Genomic DNA, 6,598 nt, shown 5'->3' with positions numbered 1-6,598 from the left:
AATGCACACCGTGCAATACGTGAACTTTCGTTAGTAATCAATTTGGACTTCTCTCTATTTCGCTTTAGTAACGGAAAAATCAAATTGTTTATAGACATTGAACTGCTCTAACTTTTTTGTTTGAACTTGTTTTGTGACTTTTTAGAATGCGAAGATTGGAGTTTTGTTAGAAACATTGAACTTCGTCGTTATTTCAAATCGAACTTATTGGTTTTATTCTTTAATAACCGGAAAAAACTTATTTTTCAATTGTACTTGTTAGATTTATTCTCTAGTAACGAGAAAACTTCAGTTTTTTACATACATTCAACTAGTTCGTTTGTTAAAATTGAACTTCTTGGTTTTATCATTACTATTGGAGGAAAGTGCCAAAAATGGCACTAATTTTTTTACTTCTAAATCCTAGGTTTTAATATACTTTGAACTTCTTTGTTATTTTAATTTGAACTTTACACTTTTTATTTGTTTTGAGTAAAGTTATTTTTTTAAAATAAAAATAAATTAGACTAATTTTTTATTTTTGATCTTCATGGTTAATTATTTAATAATAACGGTTATCTATGTTTTTTTAATGAATGAAAAATCCTAGTATTTTAGTAAACATCGAACCACTTCATTATTTTGTTTTGAACTTCTGGGTTATTTTTTAAACAAGAAAATTATTTTAAATCTTATTTAGTTTTTATTTTTTTTATTTTTTTTACTTTCTGCATTTTATTATTTATTAACGAGAAAACAACTAAGTTTTTTAACATTCGAACTTCTCTCTTTTTTTACTTTGGGCTTCTTAGAAAAATATGGTTTTACATAAGCAGACAATTTTCTAGGTTTTAAAATTTCAACTTCTAGGTTTTTTAACCTTCTCGGTTATTTTCAAATAGAGCTCCTACGGTTTTCAAATTTGAAGTTCTACATTTTTGTGACCTTCTCGGTTATTTCAAATTGAACTTCTTGGGTTTTCAAAATCCATTTTTTATAAACTTTTTTTGAATTGTTCTGTTATTTTCAGTTGGCCTTCTCTCTTATTTTTGGAAACGAGGAAAATCTAACTTTTAACAGCTTTCCTCTGCGTCGAGCAAAAGCGGAGAAGTTAATTGGTTTGAGATAAAAATTTGAACTTCGAAATTTGTGATTCATGAATTCGTTGGTAGTAATACATGAACTTTCTAAGTTGCAAAACATGCACAAAAAGAGAAGAAGGGAGGATGTAAAATGAGTGTGCAAAAACTGTAGAAATTTGGGTATAATTTGAGCATAAGAATCAGCAGCAAAAAGAGAGTGCACGCTTACAAACAATATTTCTCAAATGACCTGGCCACACAGTAACTACATGCACCCAATCCTTTTTACATAAAAAATGCACTAACTAGTGCTGGACTTGCATGTTTCCATCTTGTCTCACATTATCCACAAAGTGATGATGTGTTATCTTCTCCGTGCTATTCTTCTTCCCTGTACTCTCAAACAAGCAACATCTTGATTTCAGAAAGCAACTGTAATGGTGGCCAATTTTTTGGAGAAGCTTCCATGCACTCTTCTTTTTGCAGCTGTACTTTCCCATCAAGAGAAGCTGACCTGCAATGATGGCCCATTTTCTGGCGGGATTCAGGAGTTGGGTTTTCTGTCAATGCACATGTAGCGACAGATGGAGTACTCATGACCTACCCAAGGCGCTGCCGGTGACTTTCCCAGGGCGCTGCATGTGACCTGCCCAGGACGGCACCGCACCTCGGATGACGCTGGATCCAGGGGACGACACATGCGTCAGGTCCGCTCGGCGTCCAAGGGATGGAGGGGATCAGAGGAAAGACGGCGCCGCCGCCGTCGGGACAACACCGAGAGATGGATTCGGCGACGGTCTGCGTGAGGTTGACGGCCGGCGGAGTAGCATGCCGCAGGTGAATGGCACGGGTGCTTTTTGCAAGAAGCGTGCGGGACGGAGGGTGACGTCGCATTGGAAGCAGGGGGAGGCCGCCACCGTAGTGGATTCAGGGGGAGGGAGGCCGCCGCGTCGGTGGATTCAGGGGGAGGGAGGTCGCCGCTGTGATGGATTCAGGAGGAGAGAGGCCACCATCGCGGTGGATTCAGGGGGAGGGAGGCGGCGGCTTGTGGCATCCGGGGACCGGCGATGGCACTCGGGAACCAGGGCCCTTCGGCGGCGCACGGGGATCCATGGACCGGCAAAAGCACGCCGGCGTTCCAGAGCCACGCCGCCGTTGGGGAGGAGGGGAGATCGCTGCGGGGGAGGAGGGGAGGTGGCGCGCCGGCCGCGGGGGGACGAGGGGAGGTGGTGCGCCGGCCGCGGGGCAGGAGGCGCTCCGCTGTGGGGACGAGGGTCAGGGATGGGGCCGAGAGGTGGAAGAGTGAGTGGTGGGGCTCGGTGTGATCCAAATAGTAATTCTAATCCCAGGACAACACTGCGCCCTATATATACAACACTATTCTAATCTCAGGATTAGAATAGTTATTTGAATCATGTCAGACCCTATATATATAGGGCGCAGTGTTTCTGAGATCACCGATCGGTGAAAAAATAGAAAAAACTGCCCCACCCCGCCCCTAACCTAAACTCCCCCGATCCCATCTGGCCCTCCCCCAAACTGCATCGTGCCACCGCCGCCTCTCTCACCGCCCCGCGCCGCCGGCGGGCCCCGGCCACCTCTCGCGCCGTCGCTTGGCCCCAACCACCTACAACACTTCGGCCACCCCCACCAAGAACCCCCACGCCGCCGCCGTCACCCCCCACCGCCGCCGCCCCCGCCAGGAAGCCAAGCCGGTGCAGCGGCCACCACCTCCACCCGCCGGTGCAGCCACCGGCCCCGGCCACGCGCACCACCGCGCCCCAGCTCCACTGGCCCCACCGACTCCTTGATCCACTAGCACCGGCACCGTCGCCCCAACCTTCATCTTCCACTGTCGCCGACCTCCTTCTTGGACCACCTCGCCGCCGCGCCCCGTAGACTCAGATCATCGCCGACCTTCCTCCCCAGCTTCCACCGCGGAGGTGGCCTCCGTTTGCCGTCAACCGCCTCCACGATCTGCCCTAGGGCGCCCCCGCGACCTAGCCCAGGGCGCCCCGCGACCTTCCCATGGCGCCCCCGCGACCTGCCCATGTCTCCAGGTGCCTCAACACCTTCGCAACGCCTCACTCCCGTGGCATGTCTCCAGGTGCAGCAAACATCAACATTCCTTCTCACGACTATTTTCTTTTCTGAATTTTGGCTAGTACGGACACACGCAGAGGAAGAGAAGCACCTCTGAATCTGAAGTTTACATGAAAACTGAACTTCTACCTCTTTGCTATAGGAGCGGTCGTCGGAGTCCTTAATCGCTTACACTACTTGCTTTTAGCATCTTGTCCATGGATACAAGGCGATGTGTGGTGTGCGATTTCATTTTTGGATGGGCGCCATCGCGACCACCATCTGCCCTGTGCTCCGCATCCCGTCCGCCGTCGCGTCCGCCTTGCGTCCTCACGACCTCCACGGCCAGTCCACCAACACCCTTCGAGTGCGCCCTGAGCAAGGCGTAGGGTGCATGCTGAATGCGTTTGTTCATGCACTGGTGTGTGTGCGTGCTGGCGTTTGTGTGAGCGCTTGGTGTGTTGGTTGCGTGCTGTGATGTATGATGTGTAGATTTTTTTTGAAGTTCATGTTGTGAACCCAACTAAGTTTGAACACAAATGATCAGATCGCTACTGCTTTGTATTTGCTCCTATAGTAAAAATCTTGCTTCCCTGCTGCTGTTATGACCATGTGTTGTTTCAAAATGACTTTTTGTCTGAAGTTTAGTAGTATCTGTTGGTGCAAAAAAGTTGCTTCAGTTTCATGGGTCCCTCAAAAATGAATGGGAAAAAGGAGTTTTCTTCTCCAAAATGCATCACCGCTTTGAAGTGCTAATTATTCTTGTGTGCTTCTATCGAGGCTTGTGTTTCATGGAGAGAGAGACATAGAAATTGTGGAAATCGTTAATGTGTCATTTCTTTCTATGTACTTCGGAGACATTTTGTGTGAGAAAGAAAGGTTAATGACACATTCTTTTCAGACATACAGAGTGCTTTGGGATCCAATGTTTTCTACAGAAAATTATGCATTTGTGTCTTGCCAATGTAGCTAGCAACACATACTTTGTACAATGAAAAAATATTAGTTTCATGTGAGAAGTTCAAAAATAAAATAAGGACAAGTTCACGTATAGTAAAAGAAGTGCAAATAAAAAATGTAGTGAGCCATGTTTGTTGATATTTTAAAAATAAAATAAAATAAGAAAGGTGTTTGATGTTGTAACAAAGATGTATTTTTTCCAAATTCTAAAAACCCCAAGAAGGTCAAAATGAAATAATGGAATAGTTCAATTTTTTAACAAAGAAAACAAAATTTCCTCGTTTCTAAAAAAACATAGGAGTCAAATTTAAATAACGAAGCAGCTCAAATGTTATTAAAAAACTATGATTTCCATCGTTACCAATGAATAAACCAAGAAGTTCAACTTGAATAAATAGAACACTTCAAAAAATATAGAGAAAATGGATTTTACTCACACTACTAGGAAAAGGCCTACTAGTGGCGCACCAGTTTTGCCTACTAATGGCGCACTACTGGTGCGCCATTAGTAGCACGCCACTAGTATTTTTTACGCCATTAGTATACCACATACTAATGGCGCACCAGTAGTGCGCCATTACTATCTGACTTAGTAATGGCGCACCACATAGAAGTGCGCCATTAGTAATAATTTTTTTTCATTTTTTCTAAAAAAATTCATTTTTTTTAAAAATGATTTTTTTTTCAAAATTCAAATTTATTTATTTTTTCTTAATCTCGGGTCACTATGGCTTAATCTCGAGTCAATATGCTTAATCTCAGATCAAATCGCACTCTATGGTCAAACTTCCCAAAAGGTCACCCATCCTCACACTACTCGAGCCCAAGCACGCTTAACTTCATAGTTCTATCCAACCCGAGCACCACCTCACTTCACAGGCACTTGTTGATATATCTATCATATCAATCCTATTAAACCTTGCTGATGTCTAGGACTTTGTTCATGTTCATGAGTATGATGAAATTTTGAAAAAATATTTCAAACTTCCCGATCATATTACGTATCATATTTTGAAAAATAATTCAATTTTTTTTCAAAACCAATTTTTTTTGTTACTAGTGGCGCACCTAGCATATGGTGCGCCACTAGTAGGTTTGAAATTTTTTGAATTTTTTTGCCTCCGGATCTTACAAGCCCCGTAACTTTTTTTATGTTAGGTTTTTGGGGATTTTGAAAATGTTTAACGGGGTTCCTCCAGTTAAATTCGGATGTAACTTTTCGAGTAGATGATTTTTCATATAAAAAACTTTTTCATCCGAGTTTGTACGCAAAAGTTATGCCCATTTTTACAAATTCTCGAGAGATTTTGCAAAAAAGTTGAAAATTCATGTTTGTAAATTTTGCTAACAACTAGACCACATATCACATGGGAATCTTCTTTTCTTTTATTTTTTGAAATTCCTATCATTTTCTTTTATTTACTTTTTGAAACTGAAAAGGCGATCCACAAGGGTGGTGCATTCGGGCGAATGTGTGGGCCAAGTTACTAATGGCGCACCGTGGGAGTGGTGCGGCATTAATAGTTCAACTAGTAATGGCGCACCACCCCCACGGTGCGCCATTAGTAGTTTTGAAAAAAAAAATATTTTTTTTACTAATGGCGCACCGTGGGAGTGGTGCGCCATTACTAGTTGAACTAGTAATGGCGCACTAAAAAATTTAAAATTTCTTTTTACTAATGGCGCACTGTGGGAGCGGTGCTCCATTACTAGTTCAACTAGTAATGGTGCACCACTCCCACGATGCGCCATTAGTAGTTTTGAAAAAATTAAAAAAAATTGTTACTAATGGCGCACCATAGATGTGGTGCGCCATTAGTATTTGGACACTAATGGCGCACCACATGTCTGGTGCGCCATTAGTGTCATTTCCATGTATAGCCCTTTTCCTAGTAGTGTCATTTCTACAAAAAATCTAGAAGTTCAAATTATAATAACAAGAAGTTCAATATTTATTAGAAAATCAGGATGGTGATATTAAAAAAATAGTGTAGTTTAATTTTTTAAAACCAAAATTTCCTGTTTCTAAAAAAACCTAGAAGTAAAAAAGGCAGATCAGTTCACTGTCTATAAAAAACTCAGATATTTTCATCTAACCGAGAGAAATGCGGTTTGATAACTGCCAGAAGTTCACTTACTACACGGTGTGCATTTGCATGAAAAAAAGAATCAAAAAGCAAAGGCCGAAATTTGTTTTACTAGAAGTTCAAGTGCTCGGCTTGAGAAATTTCAAAAATTCTTGTGAGGGAGGTTCAACAAAAAAACGTGACAGAAGTTCTAGGTGAAAACAATGAGAAGTTCAATACTGCAAAGAATGCATTTTAGATAGTAATATAAGAGTAGAAAACAAAAAGGTTAAAAGGTTTGTTGCAAGATGTTCACGTGCTCCCCCTCGGTGAAGATCAAGATCTCTAGTGTGAGACGTCCGACCTTCAATTATATATAAAAAATAGGCAAAAAACAACGTTGTATTTTCCATTTATAAAACTGCTCTT

General features: G+C 42.2%; 1 long non-coding RNA gene across 1 annotated transcript; it reads right to left on the bottom strand.

Annotated features, from left to right (window-relative positions):
• Positions 1 to 1,213: 1,213 nt before the first annotated feature.
• On the bottom strand, positions 1,214 to 2,323 carry LOC123140630 (uncharacterized). The gene is made up of 2 exons (XR_006470050.1): positions 1,666 to 2,323; positions 1,214 to 1,575 (listed from the first exon to the last, which is right to left on the bottom strand). It is a non-coding gene; the product is annotated as an uncharacterized lncRNA (long non-coding RNA).
• Positions 2,324 to 6,598: the final 4,275 nt, after the last annotated feature.

This window comes from Triticum aestivum, chromosome 1A, assembly GCF_018294505.1.
Source record: "Triticum aestivum cultivar Chinese Spring chromosome 1A, IWGSC CS RefSeq v2.1, whole genome shotgun sequence".
Classification (NCBI taxonomy): domain Eukaryota; kingdom Viridiplantae; phylum Streptophyta; class Magnoliopsida; order Poales; family Poaceae; genus Triticum; species Triticum aestivum.
The sequence above is the reverse complement of the archived record's forward strand: the minus strand, read 5'-3'. Positions and strand labels throughout refer to the sequence as shown.